Source organism: Lipotes vexillifer, unplaced genomic scaffold (assembly GCF_000442215.2).
Source record: "Lipotes vexillifer unplaced genomic scaffold, Lipotes_vexillifer_v1.1 scaffold846, whole genome shotgun sequence".
NCBI classification, from domain to species: domain Eukaryota; kingdom Metazoa; phylum Chordata; class Mammalia; order Artiodactyla; family Lipotidae; genus Lipotes; species Lipotes vexillifer.
In genome coordinates this window covers 380,863-394,157 of record NW_006789160.1, presented here as the reverse complement: position 1 = coordinate 394,157, position 13,295 = coordinate 380,863, and positions in this window count along the sequence as shown.

Below are 13,295 nucleotides of genomic sequence, written 5' to 3'. Positions count from 1 at the left end.
AAGAGTTGTTACCGCATGCATATTTTCCCTATTCTTATTCATTCATTCAACAGCATATAGTAATGCCTATTACATTCTGTGTGAAGAGCTTTGTTCTAGAGCTAAGTTTTGATGTTAGGCTAAACATATCCTGGTATTTTCCTAATGGAAAACCAGAAAAATGCCAATGTATGTTAAATGATCTTCCTCAGATAGAAGTATATCTGACAAATGCAAATTGGGTCCTGAACCTTGGGTAAGGGATGCAGATTTCTTCAAATGTAAATCATCTGCACAGACATAATTAGGCTTTATTTAATAGTTGGTTGAAGAATCACCAAGCTTGAATGGACCTTAAAGTTTATTTCGTTCAACTTATACACTGTAAAGATTACTGGACTTAATATATTTTTATTGTATTGCATTAAATTTAATTTAAAAAATCGAGTTTAAATGGCATAACTAAGCTCACAATACTCAGAAACTGAGTAAGGAACTAACCTTGGGCCTTGTACTTTCCTATCCTGGATGTGTCCTTTAAGAAGTGGCCTTCATCATCTAATTTTACCCAACAGTTTCTTTAGCTATAATGTTTTTCAGACTTGGCCTTGACTCTAATGAATATGTGTATCAAATTTTGTATTCATTTTAAATATACATTCAGATTACTGTCCATTAGAACACTTAACTCTACGGAAATAATCCATTAAAACTGCTGAAAATGTTGAACCGTAGAAGTTGAATATCCCCTTCCAATTTCTTAAAAAGTCAGTATTTAAAATACTCTAGGAAACAAACTGGCATAATATCGTGAGTTAGAGTTTTTAATCTTTGGTTTCTTGTTTTTGTTCTTGACCCACAAGCTAGGTGAAAGCTGACAGCTGTCAATCATATAAGATTAATTTAAACTACTCCAGGTCATGAAGTATGTTCCTACATAGAGCATTAGCTGTCTTGATTAGCTGCTGATGAAATGTTTTGACTAGTTACGTCTTTCAGAAGGACCAGATTGGTTGGGAACTAATGTGTTGATGAAATGGTTCCTTAAACAGCTCTATTTAGCGTTAAAGAAGGCCAGAATGTGTCTTTTTTTTCCTTCTGAAAATGTTTATCTACCTAAATATACAGCAAAACATTGGGAAAGTTGAATTTCCAAAAATATTAATACCTCTCTGATTTCTTCTAGCTATGTCCTCTCTTATTTCTTATTATTGAACATTTTTTTCTCTAAGTTTATATTGGTAAATTTTAGTTTTAAGATAAATAACAGAAAGTCTGTTTCTGTTAATTCCAAATTTTGCTGAGACTAGTTATTTCCTTTTATCACATCCCCTAACTAAATTATTGAGGGCAGTTCTGAGGAGGAAGCATACTATTCCAAATATTTCATTTCAAAATTATTTCAATAGCGAGGATAGAATATCTGTGTGCTTCCATGGAGGCCACAGTTGCAGGTAAACTTTCTCAGAAAAATCCATAAGCTATCTGGATTTTCTCTGCACTGGGCAGACATTTTCTGTCTTCTCAACATTCAATCAAACATATTTTTGGCTCTTAGAATATAGAAAAGAGCAATAAAAGTAACTTTATATGAAGGACTGGCTTGAAGCCCTTCATTGTTTAAACGGTATCTTTCTGATTATAAATTCATTGGTGCCCAAGAGCTAAAGACCATCAGGACATAATGTCATGACATGTTCTTATTTCATCACTGACGCTGGTTTCTAAACTTCAAAATGCAAAGCCATTATCTTCCTTTTTTTTTTTTAATCTTCCGGTTTAAGAAACTGTTTAACTCTGGGAAGATGGACTGCGTTATATTAACAGGACCAATAAAATATGAAACATTTTTAGTAGATAGACTAAGAAAATTTTTCTGCATGAAAACATAGGCAACAATATACTCCAGGTTTTCTATGATGATTCTAGTTTCAACTACCTGGTTCCTTTGCTATACTTATAAATAATTCCACCAACTGGAAAAATAATATAGCTTGCTATAGCTAGTGTGTATTTTTTTGACTGGAGAAGTTTAACATAATGGTCAGAATATACTCAAAATATAGGTTCACTTTCTTTTTAAGACTCAATTTCCTCAGTAAATGTCCAGCCAAATTTGCCCCATCTTACATGAGAGCAATGAGAGACCCCTCAGGATGGAGAAACCTCTATTCTTAGTTGTTTCCATCTGCCAAAGGAAAAAAAAAATGCTTATATGCCCAGTGTTCATTCAACAGAGATTTTCTGACAGCTCATTTTTGGATGATTCTTGTGCATACACATTGAATTTAAGAAATTTTATCACTTTAAAACTTGATTTTGCTATTACATATTTTATGCTTTGGTCTACCAGAAGGCAGCATGCAGACACTAAGGTGGATAAGATCACAAGGTCTGTTTTTTTGTGTCCATGCACTCTGGTTCTGCATTGCTTTAGTAACTTGTAATTTTCCTTCCTCAGGCCCAGCCAGAGCCACCAATGACAGCCAGGGAGGTAGCTCAATTTTCACAGACTGTATATAAACAATGCCAGCCTGCACAACCATTGCAACAGCACTGCAAGGAGAACCCCCATGGTGCCACCAGTCTACTCAAATCCTGCCCAATTCTGTCACTCCATTTAGATCTGTCCCTCCTCTCGCTGCTCCCACATTTGAACAAAATACTCTCCTTCATTTTCCCTGTTACCTACATTCAAAATTCTCCTCTTAACCGATATTATCTCAAGTCTTTAATATGAAGAAAATATTCTGGTGTTCAGTTTACACAAATGAATTAATGACTGATGCCCCTCTATGAGCCAAAAGTGATCTTTAATTGGTAGAACTTCCAAAGCAGGCAAAGTATTTAATTTCAGGTAATTTGGGGGAAATATTTGGGGACCAGACTCTCCTTGGACTCTACATCCTGCCATTCTTTCAACTCTAGCTTCAGCCTTCTCAGGTTGATAAAGAATAAAATCATTTCAGGGAATATCATTGACTTTTCAAGAAACTCATTGAATAAGTGTTGATGATAGTATATACTAAATTTAGAAAATTCTTATTACTTCATATTTTCCTAAAGTTTTGACCTGCTACTGCATCTTTAAAAATATTCCATGAATATAGAGACCATGTTTAATTTTGCACAACAAACACTTGCTAGGTTCTTCACATGCTACATAATAGGAATTCAAAATGTAAATAATATGAAGTCCTTGCTCTTGAGGAGCTATGTCTAACTGGAAAGGCAGAAATGATTCAAGTTATGATAGAGCTATGCAGTGCAATGGAAGTACAGAGTTATGCAACTATTCCAGCCAATGAAATAACTTTTGCAAAAGAGTTAGGGAAGGAAAAAAATATCATAGAATGAAGATGAGTTACTATACGAGAAAAACAAGTGAAAGGGAAGATTTCACACACCCAGAATATTAAGATGAAAGGCAAGGAGATATAAAATATCCCTGCGTGAGAGAAACCCATATGCTTTTTGGTTTCATCCAAATGTAGAATATGAGTAAGGGAGGAGTAGGTGATGGAGGCCAGTCCAATGGTAGTGGCCACTTATGCCAAACTAACTTTTAATCAGGGGAGTGCAAGACCAGTTTCACATTTCAGACGAGCCATGTGTTGAGAGATGTTGGCATGGGAAAAGGAGAAAACAAGAGAGTTTGGGAAACTAGCCAACATGCTATTTCAGAAATCTATGGGAGAGACAATGACATTCTGAATTGAGGCAGTAGCAACAGGGAGATAGATGAGGGTACAGAGTACAAAAAAATAAATTAAGAGGAAGATTCAGCAAGAGTTGTTTGAGTTTGGATGGTGAGGGAGGGAGGATTTACCAGGTCTCACAAGATGGTTAGCGATAACCTTAACTGAGATGGAAAATCCAAGAGCGATAATAGTTACAGGGATGGGGGTAGATAGGGACTGGAAGCTCAGTTCTGGAAATGCTGACTTTTCAACATCTGCATTTCCAAGTCTAAAGCTTGGGGGATAATAAAGGGGTGCAGTTTTTTTGTTTTAAATTGGGACTCACCACTGTATGGGTAGTAATTAAAACCGTAAGATTGCATGGAATCCTGAGGATTCATTGGTAGAGTAAGGGGATAGAGCCTGGAAGATGATCAGGGTATATATTTAGAAAGGTGCAAAAAACAAAACAAAACAGTACAGAAAGGAGTGATCCTAGGGAGACATTCTGAAAAGGAGATGATGTTATATAAACATATTGGCAATGCCTGATGCCATATTATTGATACGTTGAGGGTTTTATTCAGATAAATAATAAGATCTCGAGTACTACATAAAAACTTGTACAAGCCCTGGTTAGAAATATCAGGTCATTGTCACTATTAATTGGAAGTATTATCAATACTATTGCAGTTTAATCTTTTCAACAACTGAGAGTTATATATCACATAGTTTACAGATGAAAAGAATGGAAGCTCATGGAAATAAGTGATGTTCTTGGGGTCTCAAAGATAACTAATGTATGAAACTGAGTTTTGTTTTTTGTCACTCCAAAATATGAGTTATTAACAGATAGGGTGGTTTGCTTCCTTTCCTAGCTTTTCCCGACATAGCTTCCATTTCATAGAACAATAATCAGTTTGGATATGTGTAATACCAATTAGCTGTTGAGAGATCTACTAAATTCCTTTCACTGGAGTTTAGAAAATGCCTCTGTGAACATAAATATTTCTGTGGCCTTAGAGCATGCTATCATAAACCACTTCTTTCCTTTGAATTGGTCTTGGCTTCATGTCTTCCTTTAAACAGTACACGGATGAGAGAAGCACTGTCACCCTTGAGAAAGTTCTGTGTGACAAAGAACAGAATGTGCTTGGGAAGTGTAGAAAGTAAAAGTGAACTGAGTTAAAGCCAAGCTTTGAGGAATGAGAGCCATGAACTGCACTTGAAGATTCGAAGTCCCAGTCTAAAGTTTCCAAGAGTCTTGATTTGGAGATACTTCCTGTATATAAACAAGAAATCTGTTGAAGCCAGGAGGCGCATGGATGGATGTCAGGGTGACGTTAAGGGAGAACAGAGAGTCATGAACTTGTGCAAATGTATGTATACGAATATTTTTGAATGCATGTGTATTTCTGGACAGATTATCAACTGCCTTCTTTAGCTTTTCAAAGTGGTCCAAGACACAAATAAGTTTAAGAAATGCCAGTATTAAGTATTTATTTATATTCTTTTATTATGGGAAATTTTTAACATACACAGAAAGAGAAACTCCCAAGTAGCTAATATCCAATTTCAAAAGTATCAACATTTTGTCAATTTTATTTTGTTATCTATAGCTTACCACTTACGGAGTTTGTATTGTTGTAAGGGAAATCATACATGCTATTCGTAGCGCACAGTAAATTGTTCTTTAGCTCATGTCTCTAGTTTTTTGCCTCCCCTTCATTCAGTAGGTCACTGATGAGTTTTCTGAATGGTCCATTCTCATCACAATCAAAAACTTTGAAGATATAGTGGTTAAGAGCATTTGAGACTTCAAAAACCACTTCCAAATTATCTTTCCATTTTCTCTCATAGGAATAACTTAGAACCTTCTGCTCCAAACAACTGGGCTTATCCCTGAAATAGGTCTTAAATGTTTGTATGTTTAGGACTAGACTCCTTAGAATTTCTTATCCAGGAATTAGAACTCCTTAGAACTCCTTATCCAAGACTCCTTAGAATTTCTTTACTCTATGCTTCTCCTCTCTAATTTTAACCACCTCTTAAAATATAGCTGAACTTTCATTGTGCCTCTCCAGAATATCTCAGAGAGCTGTAAGGGATCTGATTCCTATGAAGTTCTCAGATATTCATATATTTTACATATACTTTTTTCATTCTGACAATACAACTGTACAAGGTTAGTTGTGCATTTTAGATGAACTTTTAAACATCTTAGAAAATATCTTCCAAGGATTTATTCCAGCAAGTCACAAAGTACTTTTGACTTTTTTTTTTTTCTTTTTTGCAGTACATGGGCCTCTCACTATTGTGGTCTCTCCCGTTGCGGAGCACAGGCTCCGGACGCGCAGGCTCAGCGGCCATGGCTCATGGGCCCAGCCGCTCCGCGGCATGTGGGATCTTCCCAGACCGGGGCACGAACCCATGTCCCCTGCATCGGCAGGCGGACTCTCAACCACTGCGCCACCAGGGAAGCCCAGTACTTGACTTTTATGTCCACTTTCTGTTTTCTGGCAAACTGTATAAAGGCTAACTTTGGTATCTACTAGCCAAACATCACCCCATGGGTATTTTGACCATATGTTTGTTAGCCTGAATAGCCTAAATAAGTTCTAGCAGTTTCCTTGAGCCACTTATTGACCCTGGGTTCCAACTATGAGTAAACAGGGGAAAAAATGGCTAATCAAGGCAGAAACAATTCCAGAACTTGTTTCTGATACATTTTGTTAATCCCCATCACAAGGCAATGAGGCAGATATTATTTTCGTTATCATCATTTTTATCATGATTGATGTTATCAGAAATTTTTACATAAAAAGACTGACAGTATAAAAGTCCTATACAAAGTTACAAAGCTTATAAGAGGGAGACGAAGAGTTTAAAACAAGCTCTATTAGACATAAAAAAAGTCTTGCTTGTTTCACTTTAACACAATGAGTCTACAAAATTCTGTGATGACACTATACATTTCTCCTAGACCTAATCCAAACCACCCATAGTCCCATCATTCTATCCCAGATCCACTAGCTTCCCAGGTCAATATCAACAAAATAATCAATATTTTAATTAGTTCACGTATATGACTAAATGACGGGGATCAAATAATCAATTCTGATGCCTGCTTTGTAGATGGCTAAGTCACTGATTGCTATCACCCCCTAAACTATAGGATTCTCTCTCTCTCTTTCTCTCTCTCTGGATGCTAAATAGGTTTCAGAGTGACCTATGGATAATTACAATCTTTATTGTAAAGGTCTATTGTAAAAGTAGACCTCAGGGTCTATTCTGAGGATTTCATTTGCACAAATTGAAATCAACCAAAAGAAGGTCTATATCAGTTATCAGTTTAGTTCTAGACAGAAATATATTCAGGATAGTATGTTGCTGTCAAACACAAAGAGAATAAACAGGTAGCACCTCCTACTTCTCTTAGTAATAAACTTGATAACTGGTCCTTTAACTATTTTGGCATAACAAACTGTAAGTGGGGTCGGGACGGTTTGCATATTAATTTGCAGAGAGTTTAGTCCAGTTATAAATGAATACTGCAAAGTATTTTTTGACAACTTACTAAAAATTTAAGTATGATTCCAAACCCTCAGGCTAGTTGATTTTTAAAGTTAAATTTTCTTCTGAAATAGCAATATGTGATGCCTGTCAAAAACCGAGAGCCATAATAGCTTTAGGCTACTTTCCAAAAATAAAATAGCAGAGGCTGTATCAGTCAGCAAAGAGCTGGCGTCTTGCTGTACATGGCCTCCTTTAATGGTTGATGACTCCTGCAGCTGAAATTTGCCTGCAACTGGTCTAGAAAAGGATGGCTCTGTATTAAGAACATGAAACAAATTATGCCTTGACCATCAAGGTGACAAAACAAGAGTGGACAGCCTACTTTTTGATAAGCAGATGGGTAAGAAAATGACCTACCCTTTCCCAATGAGCAATAAAATCATAACCAAAATATTTCAACATGAAATGTTTCCTTACTTCACTTCCTCCTCTTGGAAAAAGAGACAAGAGGAAAGAAATTCGGTATGCATTCAACACCTAATCTGTGCCAAGTATTAAACGAATTCCCCTGTTCTGGTAACATGGCTGATACTAAGTAGAAGGAATTTTTCTAAGCTTGATGTAATGTTTGAGTGGGGGAGGGGAGGTACATACTCTTCTTGAGAATCCTCTTTCCTATTTTAAGAAAATATGCTTTTTTTTATTCTAGATCTCTGTCTCTAAAGCAGAGCAGTACCACCTATCTATGAAATGTTTACAAATGTGTGTGTGTGTGTGTGTGTGTGTGTGTGTGTGTGTGTGTGTGTGTCGGGGGGGCAGTTCTTGGTTTTCCTAATTCTTCGGGATAGAGATGCTCCTGGCATTTACTGGGCAGGGGCCAGGAATGCAGGTAGGGATGCTGAGTTGGGCTGGGTTTGTCCAGCCCAACGTGTCAACAGTACCAATCCTCCACTTCACTCAGAAATACTGATCTCCACCATTGGCGGGTATTTATTTTATGTAAACATGAAATGGAAGGACGGCTTTAATATTACTCATCAATTTTGAGAGGACAAATATCACATATTTGTGATCTTATTGGTGGTAGTTTAACATAAGTATGTAAAGAATAGAAAGGATTTAAGGTATTTTCTTCACCCATGAATCAAATAAACCCAGGTATCTGTTAATATCATTACTACTGCTACTACTACTACGGCAACGACTACTATATTCTCAGTGTTTGGAAGAGTCTTCAGGAAATGGAATATTCCCCCCTTGAAGAAATTATTGTTCTTCTAAAAAACATGATTCATGGTTCAGCTGACCCTTCCAAAAGATAAGTTTCTTGCTTATATGCAGCATGGTTTGCAAATTACCGTCTTCATTTCTTTTATTATTTTGGTGAAAAAATAGTCATGATGCATAATGATATGCAGAAGTGATATATAATAGTTCAATTATCCATAAAATAATATACATTCAACCCCAAAGAAAGTAGAATATCATTCTGCAGGTGGGGACAAGATCCCCTCCCATTCAGCAGTGTTACTGATAATTTCAGACAGGTCTTGAAAAGGAAGAGTGCTGGTGAGAATATAAGGAAAGGGGGCCATGTGAGATCCATCTGAAATTGCTAATCGCTTACTTAATCTCTCTTTTCTTTCACAAACACCCTTTCCTGGTTGCATAAACCACCAATTCACCCTTTGCGTGCTGCCAATAAAACTAGCCAGCTGGAAGGTGTTTTGTTCCTCTTATTTTATCTTTTTTTTTCCACCAAACTATATTTATTTAGTATAAAAGATTTTACCACACTCCATGAATAGTTCCAAAGTCAGGCTACTCCAAGCCACAGACTATCTTCAGCAAATTACAACCAACCCTCTAATCTATTTTTCGATGAGGATTTTTTCTTGTTTTCCTTTCAACTTTTTTGTTCACTTGTTTTTTGTTATGACTCTCAAGGTATGTCTGTAAAGCATTTCATTCTTGCCAGTTCTCTAGCTTTATTGAAAGAATTAAAAAATGAGGATATTGGGTATTAAAGAAAATCCCTCCCTTTTAACACTTACAAACCACCTAGAATATGTAGAAATTAGTGAATTGGATTCTCCCCTGGTGCCTGATAGTGGCTTGGAGAACTGCATAAAGTGCCCCAAACCAGCGTGGTGCCATTTGCCTTGTTAGTGTTTCACTCGTTGCTACCAATATAAGTGAACTTAATGTCAAGTTCACCTTAATGTCCCTGTCTCATATCCTCACATGCATGAAGACACCTGAAGAACCGTCTGATGGTTATCCATCTTAACCATTCCTGGAAATGACAAAAATTTTAAATTTACTTGTCATTTATAACTTAGAATTTGTATATTGTTAGAATTGTATATCTTAGAATTGTATATTGTTAGATTCAATCCTGTAATCAGGATTTACTGAGGGGTGAGACTAGGAGAGTATTCAGCCACAGGATTCTAAAAGGAAGGAGGAGATACTTCTACACCTGCAAGATCACCAACATTTTTATCTATGGCCTGGATGTCCACACTGCATTGTCTCTGTGGATTAGATATCAGGCCAAGAAATTCTACGTTTGCTGATATTTTTATACAACTTTAAAGAAATTCTATAACTTGTTAAAGAAATTCTGGAAAATGAATATGTATATATGATGTGAATAATCAGCTCTTATTTATGTTCTGAAATTTGGATTTTTCTTGACAAGTTTATTTAATGAAAGAAGTCATTCTTGAGTAGGTATTTATAAAGCAAATCTAAAGTGAATCCTGTGTTTGTTTTGTTTTCTTTTCCATTCCTTATATATAATTTCAGGACTCAATCTTCGGCAGAAAAAAGTGTGATCCAAAGCCAAACACAGGGGTGGCTGACACTGTGCACCTGGCCTCTGGCAGGAGGAAAGTCTCATGGCAGATCAGTCACACAGAAAGCATGCATAGGGCGCAAGGGCTGGGATCTTGGGGGACCCATGTCTTAGACCTGGATATTTGAATGTGAACATGCCCTCCCGGGTACCACACGGAATAATAACAGTAGCAATGATGATGATAGTAATAATAATAATATTTTTGAGCATTAATATTCTGTTTACGTGTTTTATATGTATTTAATTGCAACAACTGCTTCAGGAAAGTATTATGATCGTTATCACCAGGATTTTACAAAAAAATGTCATAGCTTGTTCTGACCAAATTACAGAAATAGAGGCTGCAAACATCCAGTAGTTCTGAATATTTTACGTTGAGGGGAGAGGCTGCCCATTCATTTATTCAAGATGTTGTTATTGCTCTTCATTACTTTCCTAGGGCTGCTATTTCTAGAAATTACTACAAACTGGGGGGCTTAAAGCAACAGAAACTTACTGTCTCAGAGCTCTGGAGGTTAGGAGTCTGAAATCAAAGTGTTGGTAGTTCCATGCTCTGAGACCTGCAGGAGAATCCTTCTTTGCCTATTCTGGCTCTGTTGTGTTGTCAGCAACCTTTGGCATTCCTTGGCTTTGCAGAGGCATCACTCCAATCTCTGCCTTCATCATCGCGTGGCATTCTCTCTGTGCGCCTTCACACAGCCTTTCCTCTGTGTGTGCCTGTATCCAAGTCCCCCCGCCCTTTGTAAGGGAAATATAATCCAATCATATCTGGATTAGGGCCCACCTTAACGACCTCATCTTAGCTTGGTTGAATCTGTAAAGATCCTATTTACAAATAAAATCACATTGGGAGTACTGGTAGTTAGGACTTCAACACGTCCTTTAGTCAGTGGTGGAGGGGACACAATTCAACCCATAACACGGTTTTATGGCAAAGGAAAGTGATACAAAGATGAATTGGACAGCTTCCCTGCCATTAAGCATCTCACAATTTAATTGAATAGCCATTAAAGTAGATAGAAACTGTACCATAGGGTGTCAAATACTTTGGTTAAGTGAAGTTCAGGGTACTTTGGAGGCTGTAGGAAATTTGTCAAGAAAGACAAGCTGAAGAATGCCTAGGTAAGCCCTGAAAAATAAAGATGACTTAACAAGTGAAAAAGAATACACAAAAGACAAAAGTGAGAGTGAGTGAACATGATATACCAGGAAACTTTCAAGAAGTTGTGTGTGGCTGGAATTTAGAGTAGATGCAGATAAAGGAAGAAGAGACATGATGGGAAATAAAACTGAACTGATGGGGGACAAAACCAGGAAGGGTCTTGTGTATCATTAAAAATAATTTAGGGTTTCCCTGGTGGTGCAGTGGTTGAGAGTCCGCCTGCCGATGCAGGGGACAAGGGTTTGTGCCGCGGTCTGGGAGGATCCCACATGCCGTGGAGCGGCTGGGCCCATGAGCCATGGCTGCTGAGCCTGCGCTCCGCAACGGGAGAGGCCACAACAGTGAGAGGCCCGCGTACCGAAAAAAAAAAAAAATAATAATAATAATAATAATTTAGATTTACTTCCCTACAGTAGGAAATTATGGATGGATCTTTAGCACAGAGGCTGACTTATTAAAATATGTGTGAGGTTAGATGTGAAAAGAACAAGATATAATGATCAATAGATGTGATGGAGAGAAAGGAAACAGTGGAAAGGATGATCCTTGATCTTTACTTTGGACAACTGGTTAGGGAACCGGGTCTATCTCAATATGCAAAATTTAGCTAAAAGATCTACTTCTGGGAGACAGGATAATGAGTTCAGTTTGGGACACTGCAAAGAATCTGAGATGCCTGAAACATCAACAAATTAGTTTAGAGAAGAAGTAGCTGAATCTGCATGTCTGGAATGCGGCTCAGAACTACATACAGAAATCGTCCACATGCAGGCGTAGGGAGATCACTGAGGAGGAGCTGGCAGAATGAGAAAAGGATCTTAAAGAAGACCGTAACTCAAACCTTTGCAACCAGCAACTTCTTAAAGTTTAGACCACTCGTTCCCAATCTTCTCAACATTATGTCTTACAGTGAAAATGAACAATTGTCTACATAACACATGACCAGAGTCAACTCCCTGGAGACTCTTACTGTTCCACACCCACAGTCAGTTCTGTAGCATCACTATCTCTGGCACAACTGTAATCTATTTGTATCACACTGGAGTGCCTGAAGTGCCCATTGTGAATGTCTCAGAAAAAGGTAAACTATAATGAAGTGGTCAGAGAGAAGAGAAAATTCAGGAAAGAGGGATGAACGAGAAGATTGTGAACAGATTCTAAAACAGAGAAATGATTTACAGTGCTAACACTTCAGAAAGTTCAAGATAATGACTTTAAAGTTCCCATGGCACTTAGCAGCTAGAATCTTTATGATTCTAGCTTTTGATTTTGACAAGATCAGATTCTATGGGATGATGGATGCAGAAATCACCTTGCATCAGATGAGAAACTGAATGAGAATTAGAGTTGGAAGTATCAAGTTCAAAGTACTCTTTATAGTAGCTTTGTTATTCAAGGAAGGAGAGAAATGTGTGTCTGTTAAAAAAAAAAAATCAAAGCAAAATTTTAAGTGGGAGTGTTTTAAGCATGATTATATGCTGAAGGAAATAATCCAGAGGAGAGAGAGAGATAGAGAGGTTGTTATTTTAGATGAGAGAAGAGATAGTCAGTGAGTCACGAAGGGAGGCATTGATGGCCTCAGGGTTCAGGTAAAGCTATGAATCTTGGATGGAGGTGGAACATCTCATTGTAAGATGTCAGGAGAGGAGGAAAAGATGCAAGAGGATGCAGATATATTAATGGGATTGGAAAGCCATAATGGGATTGTGAAATAGGAGACTAGGAACTTTTTTCAGTATAACAAAAATCCTAGTCCTTGGGCAGTCAAAGAGAGAAATGAATATAGGAAATGCTGTTGTGGGAAACAGTAACAAGAACTAAAGATGGGGCTAATATGTGGGATGTGTGAAGAAGTGTGTGATGGGTGGTATCAATACATAGGAATGAGAAAATCATACACCAGGAGCCAAAGTCTGCAGTGAATCTGGAGAAGGGACCTGGAAGTCAAAAGGTGACAATGACTAGGGAGAGGATGGCAACATAAATGGAGAAGGAAGTCTTACAGAAGAGGGTGTCAACCATCGCTGTAGAAGAAGGTACTGGAGCACTAAATCTGTTATTTGGGTTCTGGATATTCTATTCAGTGGAGCTGGAA